Raw genomic sequence first — 10,033 nt, forward strand, 5'->3', positions numbered from 1 at the left:
TTTAATTGCAGATTATATAGAAGGTTAGCTTTGGAAATACTGATGAGCAGGAAAAGAAGGGAACACAGTTCCTAGGGGTAACCCAGCAGCCCAGAGCCATGTAGTAGTTGGGACACTAAGTATTATCACAGGACCATTAAGGTTTTCTAATTCATGACTGATTCACATTACTAACTCACAGTCGCTACTTACTGTAGCCTCTCTGGTGCAGGCACCAGCTTGTCTGTCTTGGGAACTCTGGAAAACAGTAGTCAAAAACACCAAGAGGCTGCTTAATGGAATAGAAGATGGGTTTAGACTCTGAGGACCTAGGTATGGGTTTAATTATCTCTGCTGCTGCTTAAGTTGGGTCTTTTTTCCCAGCTCCACTTAACTTTACATGTAAAAGGTAGGGAGAAATGCCTACCTCATAGGCTGTGTTAAGGCCTAGATTATTAAGTCGTATAGCTTTTCTGGCTCTGTAACTGGTACATAGTGCTAAAATAGCAGTTGAATTTAAGTCAGTAACACAGGGCCTGTATTTCCAGGGAATTAAAAACCCAGCGGGGAGGATGACATAAAAATAGAACTAACAACATTCATTGGTGGAATAGGCCAGTGGTTTTAAAACTGCCTGAATGAACATCTGGGGTAGAGGAAGGGAGTTGGAGCTCATACCATTTTCATCCAGTGGTGATGTTTTACGTCTTTGGCTTTCCTAGAAGGATTTCTTTTTGAAAAAAGGGTTGAGAATGGGAGAAGTAAATGTTTGGAAACCACTGAGGCAATAGACAAATGTACTCTCTTTATTTAATAGTAGTTTGGGAGAGGAAGAGCTCACTGGGGACTAAAGATCCTAGAAGAATTCACTAAGCATGTGAAACTTGAACTGATTCCTCTCTGAAGGATAACTCATTGGGGCATGATAAAAGGCTTAGAGGACTCTAATTGTCATGCAAAAACAAAACCAAAAAACCCCAAAAACCCTGACTTTATTTGTGTATGTATTAGGGAACTGTTGACAGAACATACATTTGATTTAATTTTAAATGAAAGCATTGGGAATGTTTGTTGCCTGGGTCTAGATTGTGGGTATAAGCAGTTCTGTAAAAGAGGAATTGACAAAGAGCAGAAGTCTTAAGTCAAAAAGAGGAGGAACAGGAGTTCTGTCGTGGCTCAATGGGTTCAGAACCCAACTAGTATCCATGACGATGTGGGTTCAATCCCGGGCCTCCCTCAGTGGGTTAAGGATCTGGCATTGCCCCAAGCTGTGGCAAAGGCTCAGATTCTGCATTCCTGTGGCTGTGGTGTTGGCCAGTAGCTGCAGCTCTGATTCAGCTCTTAGCCCAGGAACTTCCACATGCCACAGTTTGGCCATAAAAAGAAAATTTTAAAAAGGGGGTGGGAGGGACAAAGGTGGAAAGTACACAAAAGATCACTAGCCATGAAAGGAAGGCTGGAAAGCCCAAGGTAGTAAGTAGGTCAAGGAACCAGGAGTGGGCACAGTTTGTAGGAGGCCTTTGCCCACAGCCAGGGAAGATCAAGACACAAAACAAATGAGCTGCCAACTGCTACTGGCTGGTGCAGTATGAATCTAGGATATATACCTTGTATTCAAAATTGTCTCTCTTCTGCTTGAACACCTAACTCACCTGTTGGAATGCTGGCCTGCCATGGGCATTAAGTGAAGTGGGAGCATGCTCTGGTGAAGACTTGAGAAGGGTTGCTGTGGTCACCTCAGAAGGAGCTCAGTGATTACCCTCAGCTGTAACTTTGAAAAAGAACAGATGATAGCTGTAAGGTTTCTGCTGGAGTAGCATGATCCTGAAATGCTATATGTTCTTAGCTGACAGAACTCCCCATGAGAGCCAGAAATACAAAACCACAATGATCTGTTCATATTCCAGCTTTAAGAGCACCAGATCCCACTCTAAAGAGAATACTAAGGGGTACCTAAGGGGTTTTTTTGATATGACTAATCAGCTGCCTTCATCAATAAGATGTCAATGTACATAAAATTTGATCCTGTTTTTCCAGACTGCCAATTTGAGGACGTCAACATAGTTCAAGTCTTACATGCAGAAATGTGATAAGGCTCATTGTCCAGGCAAGATTCTGAATTACTTCATGACTGATTACACAGTGGTGCCTGTGATTCTTAATCTCTTTTTAAAAAGTCATTAATTTCCAGTAAATAATTCATGAGCATGGTAACAAACTGTATATATTGAAAACTCTTCTCCCACGCCTGTGCCCCAACAAACTGTATATATTGAAAACTCTTCTCCCACGCCTGTGCCCCAGCCTTTCGTTCTCCTTCTAAGAGAACTTGTTTTCATTAAAGTGTAATTGATTTACAATATTGTCCTAATTTCTGCTGTACATCAAAGGGATGCAGTTATATATACTTTTTAAAAATACCATTTTCCCAGAGTTCCTGATGTGGCTCAGTGGTTAACGAACCCACTAGTATCCATGAGAACATGGGTTCAATCTCTTGCCTTGCTCAGAGGGTTAAGGTTCTGGCATTGCTGTGAGCTGTGGTATAGGCCGACAGGTACAGCTCACATTGGACCCCCTAGCCTGGGAAATTCCATATGCTGTGGGTGTGGTCCTAAAAAGATAAAAGACAAAAAATACATATTTTTTCCCATTATTGTTTATCATAGGACATTGAATGTAGTTATCTGCGCCATACAATAGGACCTTGTTGTTTATCTCCTTGGCATATAATAGTTCATATCTGCTAACCTCAACATCCCTCTCCCAACCCCCTCCCCCTTGGCAACCACACGTCTGTTCTCTTTGTGGGTCTATTTCTGCCCTGTAGATAGGTTCATTTGTGTCATATTTTAGATCACACATGTAAGTGATATCATTTGGTATTTGTCTTTCTATTTCGGACTGACTTCACTTAGTATGATAATCTCTAAGTCCATCCATGTTGCTGCAAATGGCATTATTTCATTCTTTTTATGGCTGAGTAGTATCCCATTGTATACCTATACCACATCTTTTTAATCCATTAATCTGTCCATGGACATTTAGGTTGTTTCTATGTCTTGGCTGTTGTGAATAGCACTGCTATGAATATAGGGGGTGCATGTATCTTTTTGAATTACAGTTTCATCCAGTTATATACCCAGGAGTGGGATTGCTGGATCATATGGTAGTTCCATATTTAGTTTTCCAAGTAACCTCTATACTGTTTTCCATAGTGGCTAAACCAACTTACATTCCCACCAACAGTGTAGGAGGGTTCCCTTTTCTACATGCCCTCTCCAGCATTATTTGTAGACTTACTAATGATAGCAATTTTGACTGGTGTAAAGTGGTACCTCATTGTAGTTTTGATTTGCATTTCTCTAATAATTAATGATGTTGAACTTTTTTTTTTTATGTGCTTAATGGCCATTTGTATTTCTTCTTTGGGGAAAAAATGTCTGTTTTGATCTTCTGCCCATTTTTTTGATTGGGTTGTTTGGGATTTTTTTGTTGTTGTTTGGGTTTTTTTGTTTGTTTGTTTTGTTTTGTTTTGTTTTGCCACACCTGTGGATGTGGAAGTTCCCGGGCCAAGGATTGAACCCGTACCACAGCAGCGACCTGAGCTGCTGCAGTGACATCAGATCCTCAACCTGAGGTGCCACAAGAGAACTCCCCATTCGTTTGTTTTTATTTCTATTGCCTTGGGAGATTGACCTAAGATAACACTAGTATGATTTATGGCAGAGAATGTTTTGCCTATGATCTCTTCTCGGAGTTTTATGGTGTCGTCTTTAAACCATTTTGAGTTTATTTATTGTGTATGGTGAGAGTGTAATATTCTAACATCATTTATTTACATGCAGCTGTCCAGCTATCCTGACACCACTTGCTGAAGAGACTTTTTCCCATTGTGTATTTTTGCCTCCCTTATTGAAGATTAATTAACTGTGGGTATGTGTGTTTGTTTCTGGGCTCTCTATTCTGTTCCACTGATCCATATGCCTATTTTTGTGCCAATACCATGCCATTTTGTAGTATTGTCTGAAGTCAAGAGGGTTATGCCTCCTGCTTTGTTCTTCAGGATTGCTTTGGCAATCTTTGGTTTTTTTATGGTTCCATGTACATTTCAGGATTATTTGTTCTAGTTCTGTGAAAAATGTCATGGGCGATTTGATAGGGATAATATTAAATGTGTACATTGCTTTGGGTAGTGTGGCCATTTTAACAAAATTAATTCTTCCAATCCAAGAGCATGGGATAACTTTTCATTTATTTAAATCATCTTCATTTTCCTTTATTAATGTTTTATAGTTCTCAGCATTGAAGTCTTTAACATCCTTGGTCAGGTTTATCCCTAAATATTTTATTTTTGGCAGTGCAATTTTAAAAGGTTTTTTACGTTCCCTTTCTGATTTTTCATTGTTAGTCAAGAAATGCAACTGATTTCTGTATGCTAATCTTGTATCCTGCTCCCTTACAGAATTATCAGTTTTAGTAGTTTGTAGAGTCTTTAGGGTGTTCTGTGTAAAGTATCATGTCACCCACACATAATGACAGTTTTACCTCTTCCCTTCCAAATTAGATACTTTTTATTTCTTTTTCTTGTCTAATTGCTATGGCTAGGACTTCCAATACTATGTTTAGTAGAAGATGTGAGAGGAAACATCCTCTTCTTGTTCCAGGTTATAACGGGAAGGCTTTCAACTTTTCACTGTTGAGTATTATATTGGCTGTGGGTTTGACATAGATAGCTTTTATTATGTTGAGATGTCTTCCCTCTATACCCACTTTGGTAAGAGTTTTTATCATGAATGGATGTTGAATTTTGTCAAATGCTTTTTCTTTGCATGCAGAGTTTCCAGGCCAGGATTGAACCTGTGCCACAGCAGCAACAAAGCCAGATTCTTAACCTACTGTACCATGAAGAGACTCTTCAAATACTTTTTCTGCATCTATTGAGGTGATCATGTGGGTTTTGTCTTTTTCTTTTGTTTATGTGGTGTTATCATATTGATTGATCTGCATTTATTGAACCATCCTTGTAAACTAGGGAGGAATTCCACTTGGTTGTGGTGCATAATCTTTTTAATGTGTTTTTAGATTTGGTTTGCTAATATTTTGTTGAGAATTTTTACATCTCATCTATGTTCACTAAAGATACTGGCCTGTAATTTTCTTTTTCGGTCATGTCTTTGTCTGGTTTTGGTATCAGGGTCATAGTGGCTTAATAGAATGTTGTTGGGAATGTTCCTTCCTCATCACTTTTTTGGAAGAATTTGAGAAGTATCAATATAAGTTCTCCTTTGTATGTTTGGTAGAATTTGCCTGTGAAGCCATCTGAACCTGGACTTTTGCTTGTAGGGAGTTTTTAAGTTAAAATTCTATTTCAGGAGTTGCTATTGTGGCTCAACAGTAAAGAACCTGACTAGTATCTACAAAGCCATGGGTTCAATCCCAGGCCTCGCTCAGTGGGCTAAGGATCTGGCATTGCCATGAGCTATGGTGTAGGCTACAGACATGGCTCATATCCCATGTTGTGGCTGTGGTGTAGACTGGCAGCTGTAGCTCTGATTCGCCCCCTAGCCTGGGAATCTGCAGGTGCGGCCCTTAAAAAAAAAAAAAAAAAAAAAAAGATTCTATTTCACTTCTAATGATGGGTATGTTCAAATTATCTGTTTCTTCTTGATTCAGTTTTAGCGGGCTGTGTGTTTCTAGAAACATATCCATTTCTTCTATATTGTCAAATTTGTTGACATATAATTGTTCATAGTATTCCCTAATGGTTTTTTAGTATTTCTGTAGTGTTGGTTGTTATGTCTCCTTTTTCATTTCTTATTTTGTTTGAATTCTCTCTCTCTTCTTCTTGGTTAAGTCTGGCCAGAGGTTTGTCAGTCTTGTTTACTCTTTCAAAGAACCAACTCTTGGTTTATGGATTTTTTTCCAATTTTTTAGATCTCTGTGTATTTTCTCTCTGATCTTTGTTATTTCCTTCCTTCTGCTGACTTTAGGTTTTGTTTGTTCTTATTTTTCTAATTCTTTTAAGTGGTAGGTTAGGTTGTTTGAGACTTTTCTTGTTTTTTGAGGAAGGCCTGTATTGCTATGAACTTCCTTCTGAGAACTGCTTTTGCTGCAACCCATAGATTTTGTATGATTGTGTTTCCATTGTCATTCAGAAACAGCCATCTTTAATGAGTGTGTTTTTCCAGAGCTAATCTATGCATATACCAACAAATATATTTAAAATTTTATTTCTATACTATTTTACACAAATTGTAGCATATACACATATAGGCACATATATATATGGTTTTGCACCTTGCTTATTTTGCTTACCATGTGCTAATGCCTTCCCCTCTAAGGACACATCTTAGTTGAATAAGTTGAGTTTTTTGCTCATTGCAGTGAGGGAGAATATCCACCCTGGAGAATTATAGGGCATCTCAGTTGGAGTGTGTTCAAAGGACTTATAGAATTGGGGGTTTGGTTAACTAGTTTTGGGGGAAAGTTTTAAGGAGGCACATGTTTTCTGTGAACTGGATGGTTTCAGGATACTAGAGCAATTCTGTAACTGCATTCTTTTTTTTTTTTTTCTTTTTCAGCTGCATTCGCAGTATATGGAAGTTCCCAGGCCAAATCCGGATCTCCTATTTTTCCACTAGCAATGTATGAGTTTGCCTGTTGATCTGCACTATTGTCAAAATAATGTACTACTGAACATTTTTATTTGTGTCAACTTGATAGGTTTAAAGTTCACCTGTAGGAGTTCCCGTCATGGCTCAGTGGAAACGTATCTGACTAGTATCCATGAGGACGCAGATTCGATCCCTGGTCTTGCTCAGTGGGTCAGCATCCGGCGTTGCTGTGAGCTGTGGTATAGGTTGCAGACAAGGCTCAGCTCCCGTGTGTCTGTGGCTGTGGCATGGACCAGCAGCTGTGGCTCCAATTCGACCCTTAGCCTGGGAAACTCCATATGCCACAGGTGCAGCCCTAAAAAGCAAAAACAGATAAATAAATAAATAGTAATATAATAAGGGACGGGTAGAATGGAGACAACTTTATTACCATGCAGATCTTTCTGGAAGACTAACTGAATCACAGACTATGCCATAAATTTTGCTAAAAATCTATGTGACGGTGAGCTGTTGAATGGAAGAAGGATGATGATTATTAGATTGAGGAGTGTTTCTTCCATTTTACTTGTAGCATAGTCTTTAACTTGGCTATCTTGTCATTGGAAAATAGCAGGGTTTTTTTGTGATAATTACCTTCCTTGAGCACCTGATGGAAGCTAAGTTCTATCTAATCTAAAGGAGAGTCCAGGAGTTCCTGTCGTGGCTCAGTGGTTAATGAATCCAACTAGGAACCATGAGGTTGCAGGTTCAATCCCTGGCCTTGCTCAGTGGGTTAAGGATCTGGTGTTGCCGTGAGCTGTGGTGTAGGTTGCAGACCCGGCTCGGATCCCATGTTGCTATGGCTCTGGCATAGGCTGGCGGCTACAGTTCTGATTCAGCTCCTAGCCTGAGAACCTCCATATGCTGTGGGAGCGGCCCAAGAAATGGCAAAAAGACCATTGCTCTCCTTGTTCTAAATTTCTATAAAGTATAAATGTTAATTCCTGTCTGCCCACCAGCAGCTATTGTTGGCTCTGCCATCTCTTATAAGACACTCCAGTGACCCAAATTTACCTGTCCCAGATATAAGACTGCATTATATACATATAGGACCTGAAGTGTGGAAGACATTTTGAAAGAATATTTATCAAACATTTATTGAACACTTACTTTATGCCAACCACTAATTCAGCACTGGTACTTCAGTGATAAAGTCCCAGCCCTCAAGAAGCTTACTTTCTAGACAATAAACAAATCCACGAAAAAGAAAAAAGCGTTCTTTTTTTTTTTTTTTTTGACTTTTTGCCATTTCTAGGGCCTCTTCTGTGGCATATGGAGGTTCCCAGGCTAGGGGTCTAATCGGAGCTGTAGCCCCCAGCCTACACCGGGGCCATAGCAACACTGGATCTGAGCCGCATCTGCAGCTTACACCACAGCTCACGGCAGCACCAGATCCTTAACCCACTGAGAAAGGCCAGGGATCGAACCCACAACCTCATGGTTCCTAGTCAGATTCCTTAACCACTGAGTCATGAGGGGAACTCCGAAAAAAGCATTCTTAACAGCTGTCTACTAGTATACACACAGTGGTGTTCCCCTACTGAACATAATGTAACAGAGTATCAACATCAGATGAGGCCTTGGCATGCTCATGATATTGTAATCAGGCCTGAACAGACACTTTGCAACACACCAATAACCATACTCAGGACTCTCCAGACTCTCCCTATGAATGCTAGTAACTAAGGTACTGAGTTGCCCTAGCTTTCTGAAAACACTCAATCTGGCATAGCACTCCACTTCCTTGTTTTCTTGAACCTCTGTAACATTACCTAACAAGCCCAAATCCTGAACAATCCAAGCCTAAAACCTCTTACTGGGATTCCCCCACTCTTCTTGATGTTCAGTGTCTCTTGCTGCAGGGAGGTCAATTTAAAAAATTTAAAAACTGTTGTGTACACTTGGTGATCTTTGGCTGGTGGGAATTGACTTTTTGGGTAGCCAAAAGCCAAGCGCTTTTTTTTTTTTTTTTCCATTTTCCCCTGCACCCAAGGCTTATGAAAGTTCCCAGGCCAGGGATCAAATCCAAGCCAGAACTTTGACCTAAGTCGCAGCGGCAGCAACACCAGATCCTTAACCCACTGTGCCAGGCCAGGGATTGAACTGGAGCCTCCAAAGAGATAAGCTGGATCATTAACCCACTGCGCCATAGTGGGAATCCCCCAAAGCACTATCTTTCTAACACACACGTGCACACGCTTGTGCATGCACACGCGCGCGCGCGCGCGCGCGCACACACACACACACACACACACAAAACAGGATGAGAGGATAGTGACAGCATGTGCAGCCTGGCAGCACTGAAACACCTGCAGAGGTGATGTTTGTGCAGAGGCCTGAATGAAATGAGGGAGGACCCATGTGGATCTCTAGGGTTAGAGGGAATAGCAACTTCATTAACCTCTGGGGCAGGCTTGGCTTGTTGTATGAACAAGAGGCCAAATTTGGCTTCAGAGTGAGAAGGGAAAGGGTGATTGGAAATGAACTTAAGTAGCCAGGGCTCTAATCATGCAGGCTTCAAAGGTCCTGGTAAAGACTAGGTTTTGTTTACAGTGTTAGAGGACGTCATTGAGAGATTTTTGTTTTGGGTAGGGGAGTGACTCACAACTCCGTCCCAAATCTGCATTGTAGCCAAAGTGACACTGCCCTTGGGCTAAGGCAGAGAAGGCTTCATCTACTGACCTTTTTCTGTGTGGGACAACTTGCTTGACCTTGAAGACTATTATCCCTGAAAGTTTCCTCAGCCCTTCTGGGCCCTTATTAGGAGCCTGGAAAAAAGGAGGAGGCACAAGGAAATGAAAGCTGCAGCAGAGCCATAGGAGAACGTACCATTATCTCAGAAAGGCTACGGTGGGATGAGGCAGCAGTGGATGTAATAAGAAACAGGATTTTTCTTAAATTTACTTCATTTGAATAAAAAATTCACAGGCAGTGGGCACCAGCAGAGGGTGCTACAAACTTCCAGCAGCCTGTGTACTTTTGTCACTTAGGCACAGAATGAATGACAAAGTTGCTGTTTTGAACAAAGGATAGTGTGCACATCAGAATCACCTGGCTGGCTAAAATACGGCACTAGAGCTTACCTCCTGAATTTGAGGCCATCGATGGGAGGAATTTTCATTTCTAACAGATTCCCGGGTGATGCAAATGCTCCTGGTCAAATTAGCTCTCTATCTGGAGGCAATCAGAACCACCCCAAGAGCCTTTCTACTAGCTTGGGCATGCTTCCCTAAGGGCATTTCACAACAGCCTGGAGTGAGTATGCAAGTGTTCACAAAGCTGCCTAATTCCCTCCTCCCTCCTCTTAGGAAGTTGTGAAAGTTCACTGAAAAAATTGAAGTTTGTAGGCATCAGGCTTAGCTTTTTATCCCCCCATTTCATTTTTTTTTATTTACTTA

Source organism: Sus scrofa, chromosome 14 (assembly GCF_000003025.6).
Source record: "Sus scrofa isolate TJ Tabasco breed Duroc chromosome 14, Sscrofa11.1, whole genome shotgun sequence".
Lineage (NCBI taxonomy): Eukaryota > Metazoa > Chordata > Mammalia > Artiodactyla > Suidae > Sus > Sus scrofa.